The sequence below is a fragment of the Rhinolophus sinicus genome, chromosome 3 (genome assembly GCF_057876585.1).
Source record: "Rhinolophus sinicus isolate RSI-liver-muscle chromosome 3, RSI-T2T, whole genome shotgun sequence".
Classification (NCBI taxonomy): domain Eukaryota; kingdom Metazoa; phylum Chordata; class Mammalia; order Chiroptera; family Rhinolophidae; genus Rhinolophus; species Rhinolophus sinicus.
The window spans coordinates 60154356-60165000 of record NC_142503.1 but is presented as its reverse complement, the minus strand read 5'-3'; the positions used below and the strand labels follow the sequence as shown (position 1 = coordinate 60165000).

At 35.5% G+C, this 10645-nt stretch overlaps 1 long non-coding RNA gene across 3 annotated transcripts in view; it reads right to left on the bottom strand.

Annotated features, from left to right (window-relative positions):
* Nucleotides 1-10645, bottom strand: part of LOC109448664 (uncharacterized) — a 96008-nt gene that overhangs the window by 16263 nt on the left and 69100 nt on the right. Inside the window, exon 8 of one of the 3 annotated variants that reach the window (XR_012495005.2) lies at nt 8482-10628. The exons of the other annotated variants lie outside the window; for them this stretch is intronic. This is a non-coding gene — a long non-coding RNA (uncharacterized LOC109448664). Of the gene's footprint in view, nt 1-8481; nt 10629-10645 lie in introns of those variants that run through there. 3 annotated transcript variants of the gene reach the window in all.

Below are 10645 nucleotides of genomic sequence, written 5' to 3'. Positions count from 1 at the left end.
TTTTGGAACTCTTTTTCTGGAATGGCCGTCAGAGCTGCCATTATATGACCCTTGATTTCCTGAATGTCATCAAAATGCCTTCCTTTCAATATTACCTTTATCTTCAGGTAAAGAAAGAAGTCATTGGAGGCTAGATCAGGTGAGAAGGGACGGTGTTCCCATACAGTTATTTGTTTATTGGCTAAAAACTCCCTCAAAGACAGTGCTGTGTGAGCTGGTACATTGTCATGATGCAAGAGCCATGAATTGTTGGCAAAACGTTTAGGTTGTTTTCAACTTTTTCACGTAACCTTTTCAGCACTTTCAAATAATAAACTTGGTTAATTCTTTGTCCAGTTGGTACAAATTCATAATAATCCCTCTGATATCAAAAAAGTTGACAACATCGTTTTGTCTCTTAATTTGAAGTGACAGAAGTCGTGGAGAATTGGCTGATTTCCATTGTGCACTCTGATGCTTTGTTTCACGGTCGTATTGGTACACCCATGTTTCATCACCAGTAATAACACGGCCCAAAACATCAGCTTCCCTCTCCAAAAGGTCTTGGCAAACTTCGACTCTCCTTTGCTTTTGTTCATTGGTGAGCTCCTTCGGGACCATATTTGCACACACCTTTCTCACGCCAAGATTCCAAGTTAAGATTTTCTTAATTGTTTCTCTACTGATGTTTACTTGGTCTGCTATGTTTCCCACAGTCAGCCAATGATTCTGATGCACAATTTGACGAATGTTTGCAATGTTTTTGTCAGTTCTACTCCTTACTGGCTGCCCTGAACTCTCTTCATCAGTGACACGTTCTCTCCCCTCAGAAAAATGTTTAATCCATTTGTACACTGCCATTTTCTTCATGGCATTATCCACATAAACTTGGACTTACATGTCCTTGATTTCACTTCCACTCTTGACAAGTTTAACAAGAAATTTAATGTTTGTTCATTGCTCTAATTCAAGCTCAGACATGCTCACGATGGCACAAAAAAACACAGAACAATAATGAACGCCACTCAGCAAGACACCACCACATGTCAGCATGAACACAGCTGTGAGACACTGATAAACCAAGGTTATGAAACCTTACCACACTGTTTATACAGTGCTGCCGATGTAAGTGCACAGTGGCAAGTTTGCGAACTTAATTGTCACAAATCATATATTACTCATAATCCCTACTGCTTTTTATGGAAACTATATCCTTTGTTTTAAAAAATCTGGCTCATTATAATGGCTTTTGACACACTTGAGGAAAATATTATGTAGTAGACAGAGGCAGTGGTGAAATTCAAAATATTTACTAATCAGTACAGCAAGGACACCAACTCACCAACGTTTCAGAGAAAAAAAATAAAGATGGCTAATACATCCATCTATGTCCATGTCTCTGGACTAAACATTTCCATAACTTTCAGAACTGGCTTCATTATCTTGGTTTCAAATCTTCTCCTAATGCTGCTTTTCCTCCTCCTTCACCAAAGCCGCAGCCCACACAGATGAAGACAGCAGACCATATATGTTCCCACCAAGAGGACGAACAGCAGCATGGCCATCTCTCTTTATACCATAGCTTTAAAAGAGTTAAAAACTGTACGAGCTTTTTTTGGCAGGTTCATCATCCTTTGGCCTTATGAGTTATCTTTCTGTAAACAATCTTTGAATATTACCTTACTACATGCAAGGTATGTGTTAAAATAATTAGAAAAACAGACACCTATCTGATCATTCTAAGAGGGAACCTACCCCAAAATGCATGACCCAGAATCTCCTAATATGTATTGTATTTATTCTAAATATTTAAATTAAAAAGAAGTGTTTTTTATACAAACCAATTTAATTAACATTTCCGTGACTATGAGAAGCATCTTTTACACCAATGTTTAATTCATACATCAGTGAACACTAATGATAAGTGTATTACCATATCAACTTCTAGGAATTAGGTGTGTTGGTGTCAGGCATCATAAAATTAAATAGATAACTAATATTCAAAGAGACTGCAATAAAAAATTATTGTGGTAATTACCCATGCGAAAGTGAAGAGTTTTAATCAAATCACTTTCTCAGGTGCCTATATTTTCATTTTAAAATGTGTTTGAGAAATCACAGAGAAGGTTGCTGCTTTCAACATTGAATGCCAGTCTAATTATTGCTGTTTTACTTTAATAATTATTATACTTCACGTTCTTTACATCAGCATAGACAAATTCTCTCTTGCTTTTTTCTCTTCAGCTCACCTTTTGCCTGCTATGTTTCTTACTAAAGTTTGGCAACAGAGAAGAATGTTTATTTTGCTTGGAAAAAATAATTGCTATTCCTACTGTCCAGGAGATTTCCTGGACATGACATGACTACACAGAGTAGATATTTGAAGAGACTTCCAATTCCCTCTATTGCTTATGTTGTGGCTTTTAATAGATTCTTGAAGATGCCATACGGTTTTTATGATAGTACCTCATAGTGTAAGCTTATACAAAATTTGCTTTCCATCAGTGTTCTATTCAATAATGTAAATTTCCTTTCACCTCCTATTGAAATTGGATTTTCAGAAATAAACAGTTTTCTTTGACCGGTACTTTAAATTTTTCTGGCTGCATTTATGTCCTTTGGTATTTGTTAGAGGTGATAATTATTACCTGAGTGTTAAATCAACAACCACTAGTTACCCAAAATGATAAAGAAGAATCTTTACTCATGCCCTGATACCTCAAAATAGTATAATAAAGAGCATAATAATAAAATAGAAAGAGTACTGGACTTGAAATCAGCAGAGCTTGAGCTGGAATCCTGATGTCCCCACTGATTTTACTAGCTGTGGGATCCTGTACACATAACTTAAGCTCTCTAAGCCTCTGTTTCTTTATTTACAAAATCTTGGTGAGTATGTCAGCTAAATTGGATGCAGCGTGTAAGATGAAACAGGGGGTAAAAGATGATTAAGAGATTTCAGGCCTAAGAAATTAAAATATGATTTTGCTACTTACTGAGGTAAGGATGATGGCAAAAAAACAAACAAAAAATAACACCAAAAAAACAAAAACAAAAAAACTACTGAGATTTTGGTTTTTTTGGACATGTTATATTTGAAACATCTATAATATATCCAAGCAGGGATAACAAGTAGAAAGCTGGATATACAAGTCTAGAGTTCAAAAAATGTCTGAACTAAAAATATAATTGCTCATATAACATGTTAATAATAGTTACTTCTACTCTCTATGCACTAATCTATGCACTAAACTATGCACTGGATGCTGTAGGTAAGTTATTTTTTTCCTCAAGACAGACTTTTGAGGTCATAAATATTATTACCAGTATTATTATTTCCTAACACCTAGCATAGTGTCTAGTTATGTAAACTACTGAAACATTTTTTGAATGAATTTTCAACTTATAAATGAGGATGTCAATTTCAGAAAAGAAACTTAACCACAACTAGTAAGCAGCAGAACCAGGATTCAAGATTAAATTTGTTTCTAATTCCACATGGTTATTTTTATCTAATACCATCTTATATAAAAACTACAAATCACCTTCAAACTTATTAGCTTATTTAATCTTCACTAGAGTCATTTCAGATAGGGGTAGATGATAGACTGAGGCCCAGAAAAACTAAGTGGCTTGACACTACTGTGCATTTTGTCACTTGTGCCAGGACTCTCTATAAACTACAACTAAAGAAAGTCATATAAGTTGACCATGCAAAACCTTCTACCCTAAAGATACTCACTGTAGAAAAACTACTTCAGGCCTTTTTTAAGATTGGTTCCACGGCTTTAGTAGACGCTATAGTCAAACAGACTTCAAAACATCTAATTGTGCATAATGTGGCAAGATAATCTATAACAATAATCACTTCTGTTTTCTTCTTGCTCCTTTGAAGACCCAAAAGAATGAGAGATAATGTGTCTTGCCCCTACCAGAGAGCAAACAAACGTTGGCCTCCTGGAGGTCTGGGCAATCTCTTGCTGAAAGGTAAAATTAACAAGGTTCCACTTAGAAATGCTTCTGCTTAGAGAAGCCATTGAATCTGGAGAGATGGATGGATGGATAGGGTGGATGGATGGGAAACAGCTCTATCTGGGGCAAGAGGATAACTTCCCTGAGCCTGGAAAAGTGGAAGGTATTTGGGTGTATGAGGAGTGCCCGGTATGAGGAGAAATGTTTTAGAGTGGGCCTTGGGAGATGAGTAAGTGGGATCTTCACTCTACCTAGAATGTTCTTCCACCAAATATTCCCCAGTTCATCCAGGCCTCTGTTCACACGTCATGAGCTTCTGGAGGTCTTGTCTGACTACTTTGACATCCCACCATCACCTTCTCTCCCTTTACTCTGTTTTTTAATTACTTTCTAATGTTAATCTCAAGCTGAAAAATTAATAAATATTAAATATCAAATGTGCGATCTCTAAAAACGGTGACATTTCTTGGTTCAAAAAACTTTTCACCAAGTTCCACAGCTGAGAGGAATGAAGCATGATTTTAACATTAATCAGCAATAATTCCGTGACTTTTATGTTCTATTAAATCATATATTCACAGTCTTTCTAAAACTTTAATGTATAACTGATTTCAAGCTTGCTTTCACAACGTCCTGCTTAAAAGAAAAAGAATTTCTCCAGCCATGGTTATAGTGCATTATTCATAAATATTTTGGTGTGTAGGTAGTGAGAGCAGAGGCAGCAGGGGAGCTAGAGTAGGCAAACACGTGGCTCACAAAACCACTTAGAAGCAGGTTACTCTTGGGAAACTCCTTTTCTCTTCAGATGGGCTTCATATAAATTAGTCCTGATATTTGGAGGTGGGGCCTTGGGAGGTAATTAGGTTTAGGTGAGGTTATGAGGGTGGTGCCCTTATGACAGAATTAATGCCGTAGAAAAAGGCATTGAGGAAAGGCCATTTTGTGACATAACCAGAAAATGGCCATTTGCAACCCAGAAAGAGGGCTCTCACCAGACACTGAATCTGCCTTGATATTGGACTTCCCAACCTCCAAAACTGTGAGAAATAAATGTTTGTTGCTTAAGACACCCCATCTATGGTATTCTGTTATAGCAGCCCAAGCTGACTAAGACATCATGTTATACAAAGGCAGGAGAACTGTAAAGTTACTAATATGTATGATTATACACACAGAGACACATACACACTAATGTAGGAAAATAATTATCCTGCTATGAAGGGAAAAGATAAATAAAGCAATTTATATTTTAAAAAACTGAAGGAATCAACAAAATAACATACATAGGATGAATACTGAAGGGTAAAAAAATGATCTGACATAAATCTAATTAGTCATATCAGCAGAGAGAGGTTCACTTTGGTTTTGGTAAACACAGCGTGTTTGAGTGGAAAGTAAATAAGTGCACTGAGGTGCTGTACTAATCACATTTGTTCTAACATTGACCTTATAATAATTAAAAATTGATGCTTGCAACATAATACAGCTGTGCAATCATATTTAAACCTAATCATTTCATAGAGAGAGGAAAGTTGTACAAAAAGGTCAAAAACACTTTAATTTCATGACAGTAAATTTACTCTTTATTCCCAAAGTGAAAATGTCTAATTTCTAAAAGAGCAAACCAATAATTACTTATTATAAACCTATTTTAGTCAATACTTAATTTCTCTATATTGATTAGTGTTTAGACATTTAAAATGTACCCTACAGCAAGAATATGTGTTTACAATACTATTCTCCCTACTGATGTTTATCAGTATTACAGATATTGATTTAAGATATGTCTCAAAAATGCCAATCTTAATAGTAATCACATAAAAAAAGATTTGACTCTTTTAAAACTGAAATGCAATTTTTAAATATTTGAATACTAGTGTTCTTAAAGGTCTCTAACACAATCATTATTTCTGCCATTATATACTTTAATGATGGGTGCTCAATTAAACTGTGCATTATAATTCCCCCCTTTCCCCAAAGTAATATAGAGATAAAATATATAAATGATTAACTCTACCAGTCAAATTTGGAACAAAATGTTTTTACTTTATTTTACATACTTCCAATTGCAAAATAAAGACTGGGATATTATTTCACCCTTAACTTGCATTCTGTGTAACTTAGAGCTCCTTGCAATAAAGCAAAATGATAATCCATCAGGATGTTACTGGGAGTAAGTACCAAGGCAATTTACAAACTTTCTATCATTAAGTCTGAGAACATCACTGTGAGGCAGGTATTAATATAACACCTCTCTCTTGAGAAGTTTGATGCACTTTACATAACTTTATTAACTATTCCTTAAGCTTGGCAAAAAAAAGGCTAAGACTCTAACCATCTACCTCACTCACAACACATGCACAAAAATAAAAAAGATTCTATATAGCCACATATTTTAAATTCCCTTTTACTTCAAATCTGAAATTATGACTAAAGATAAGGCCAATTGGATCACTCAATACGTTTGGCTTTTGTTAACATTGAGGTTTTAACAGGTTTCAATTTCATAAATTTCAAGTCAGAATTAAACACTTAAAAGACTATTAATCCTATGAATTATTAAACAATAATGATTTCTGAAGACAGAAGAAATTTAAGAGTAACAGTCAACTTTTCCCTTTATTAAAAACTACAAAAGCAGATTATGATCCTGGAGCTAGGCATCACATCTTTAAGTAAATCTATGCATCCCGTAGCAAGAGTGCAACCAGAGACACCCAGAAGAGAGATATAACATGACAGACACAGAAATACTAATAATATTTAATAGCGCTTACCAAGTGTCGACCACTATTTTAAGGGATCTACATGCATTAACTCATAAAATGGCATAATGTTATCCCCATATTATAGATGAGGAAATTGAGCTTGCCCTAGATCACAAAGCTACTAAGTGGCAGAGCAGTGGATACAAACAGGAAATATGATGCCAGAGCCCAGGTTTTTAGCCAATGTTTTAGAAAGGAAGAACTGTCCCCAGACGCCCCCATCCATGGTATACTCCATCATAGAGTTCCAAGTCCATAATCTTTTTCCACTCCAATTGCAACATTTGCCATCTCGCAGTCATGCTCAAAATCACATAGAAAAGTAAGTGCTCAAGCTTGCATATTGTACTTTCAAAATATGACACCAGAATTTAGATGTTCACAGGGAGGCAGTACAGTAGTCAGGAGTACAGACCTTGGTGTCAAACATACTTCAACAGGCTGCCACTAGGCCAGTTACTTTTAGCCAAGCTTCATAAACTAGAGACAATGGAAATTGCCTCCTGATGCTATAGTGAAAATTAAACAGGTTAATATTAAGTGCTTCACACAGAGCTTCACACATAGTAAGCACTCAGAAAGTGGTTGCTATTCAGCAAAGGAAGCCATTGACAAAATGAAAAAATAGCCTACTAAATGGGAAAAGGTATTTGCCAGTGATACATCTGAGAAGGAGTTAATATCCATAATAATATAAGGAACTCACACAACACCAAAAAGACAAACAATCCAATTAAAAAATGAGCAGAGACAACATGGATGGATCTTGAGATTATAATGTTAAGCGAAATAAGTCAGATGGAAAAAGTAGAGAACTATATGAGTTCACTGATATGTGGTATATAAAACTGAAAACAATAAAAGAACAAGACAAACAAATGAAGAAACAAAAACTCATAGACACAAACAATAGTTTAGTGGCTACCAGAGGGTAAGGGCGGAGGAGGTGGTAGATGAGGGTGAAGGGGATCAAATATATGATGATGGAAAGAGAACTGACTCTGGGTGGTAAACATACAATGTGATATATAGTTGATGTACTACAGAATTGTACACCTGAAGTCTATGTAACTTTACTAACAAATGTCACCCCAATAAACATTAATTTAAAAAAAAAAATGAGCAGAGGACCTGAATACACATTTCTCCAAAGAGGACATACAGACAGCCGATAGACCTATGAAAAGATGCTCATCAGAGAAATGCAAATGAAAATCACAGTGAGATATCACCTCACACCTGTCAGATTGGCTACTATCAAAAAATCAACAAGCAACAAGTGTGGAGAAAAGGGAACCCTCATTCACTATTGGTGGGATTACAAACTGGTGCAGCCACTATGGAAAACAGTATGGAGGTTCCTCAAAAAATTAAAAATAGAACTACCTTATGACCCAGCAATTCCACTTCTGGGAATTTATCCAAAGAAATCCAAAACACTAATTCAAAAAGATATATGCATCCCTATGTTCATGCAGCGTTATTTAGGATAGCCAAGATATGGAAGCAAACTAAGTAAAGATGGCTGTATAAAGAAGATGTGGTACATATATGGAATGGACTATTACTCAGCCATAAAAAAAAAATGAATTTTACCATGTGTGACCATATAGATGGACCTAGAGGATATTATGCTAAGTGAAATAAGTCAGACAGAGAAAGGCAAATGCCATAAGATTTTACTTATATGTGGAATCTAAAAAACAAAATAAATGAATAAACAAAACCACTCATAGATACAGAGAACAAATTTATGGTTGCCACATAGGAGTGGGGGGTTGGGAGGCTAGGTGAAAAAGGTGAAGAGATTAAGAAGCACACATTGGCAGTTACAAAATAGTCACAGGGATATAAAGTGCAGCATAGGGAATATAGTCAATAATATTATAATAACTAGGTTTGGTGACATGAGGGGTACTAAACTTACTGGATCACTTTGTAAGTTAAATAAATGTCTAACCACCATATGCTGTAAAAAAAAAATGGTTACTATCATAGTAGGTTAATATAAAATTATTTGAGCCATTCCCAAAACTCTGAAATTCAGAATTACCAGTGGATTTACCACCTCACAATACTGGTGGCAAGTTGAACTGAATTGATTCTTTTATCAAATATGTGTTCTTGACATTTTGCATGATCTTGTTTGTTTAGTCCTCAGAACAAACCTGGAATTGAAGTGTGGCTGTGCCCACTTTTAGATTGGAAAATAAGCTTTGAGATCATTACTTGTCCATTATCCTGCCAGTAGTGATTAGATAATTAATCAATTAACTAAATAGATGTGTACCAAAAAGCAGGATAAAAAGTACCAATAAGCAAGAAAATCATTTGATCAACTCTTCTCTAACTCAAAAATTAGGAACTGAAAAGTTCCTAAACTGAAGTTCCCCTTGTTTAGCTTTTGCTATAATTAAGAGTAAAGCTGCACCCAAAGAGAGTAGCTGGGACAGAGATGATAAACAGGAAAAATACTGCCCCAAAATATACCCTCCATGTCCCGCACATACCAGGTCTTTCTGCTACTTCCATCAGAGCTACCAAGGGAAACAGCAGGGGCAGATGTTAGGGTAGGAGCTTCTGAGGAGGACAGTGCTGGAGAGGAAGCAGGTAAGAACTCTGCCCTCAGGGGCTGGGCTCCAGCTGGAGAGAGGTAAGACTGTGGTACTTGATAAAGCAGGTTTGCCTCAAATTAGCCTCACGTGCACCCAAACATCCTGGAGAGGTGGCTTCTGGTCTATTCATAGAAACTTTCAGAAAAAGAGAAAATACATTAGTTCTTCACTGACCTCCTGCCTGAACCTTGACCTACCACTATTCCCTAAATTGGAAATTTCTTAGTTATGCAAAACAAAAATACTTCACGTTGAATTAAGACACTATTTTCTCTTTATCTCTATTTAATGTAAATAAAAAAGGTTATGTCATTTGCATAATATCTGCTGTATATAGGAAGAAAATTATTTACAATTCTCACTTAAAGAACATGATTCAGAAGTGATTATAGTACATACTTTATTTCCACAATAACAAAAAAAAAAGATTTAAGGGAAAGAATGGAATTTGTTCTTTCATTTGTTCAATATACAAGCCAATATGGAGTATATGGCAGATATGAAAGTAGTCATATATAAAAAAAGACACGACCGAAATGACAAGGGTTCTGCTTACATATATGTGGAAAGAAGTAGAAAACAATCCTTGACCCATATGTCAGCAAGAAACAAAATTGAAAATATATTCATATTATATCAAGAACATGTAAGATCTTATGTTCCATTATCAATTACCAGGTAGCATCCAACCTAACCATTTCTTCCATGTTCAGAATGTATGACCTTTCTCAATAACTCATTCTAACTTTTATCAATTGTGCTATAATGGTAAAGCTTTTTCGTCTAACTTTAATGACTCATGTGATATGATAGAAATACCTAGAATGATGCTAAGCACAGACAAGTTACTCCACAAACCCTTGTTGATTTGATGGTGATTTCAGCCTATTTCTCTTTTCTCTGACCTTAGTGGAGACAGGAGAAATGTTTAGACAGAAACACTGGCAAAATGGTTAGAGATAAGAGGAAGTTGATTAGCAATAAAAGCAGAGTAGAACTAAGGAAGAAAACAGCACAGAATGACTCACTGTGCCCTAGTACACTATGATCTATCTTAGAAGACACTGCCAGCCACCAACACAATGAGAAATGTAAAACAGAACTTGCTAAAGCATAAACACAGAAAATCTACTGCTTTACTGCTTTTCCACTTACTCCCATGCAAATACCTCCCAAATTAATCAATCCACCTCTCTCTAACCCTGTCCTCTCCCAGCATTCCAGTTCCACTTACATAACTGTATAATTGTATTGGCTGGTAAAATGGGATCTTCTGATCCACAGATTTCCTGATCTAGGAAAAAGAATCAT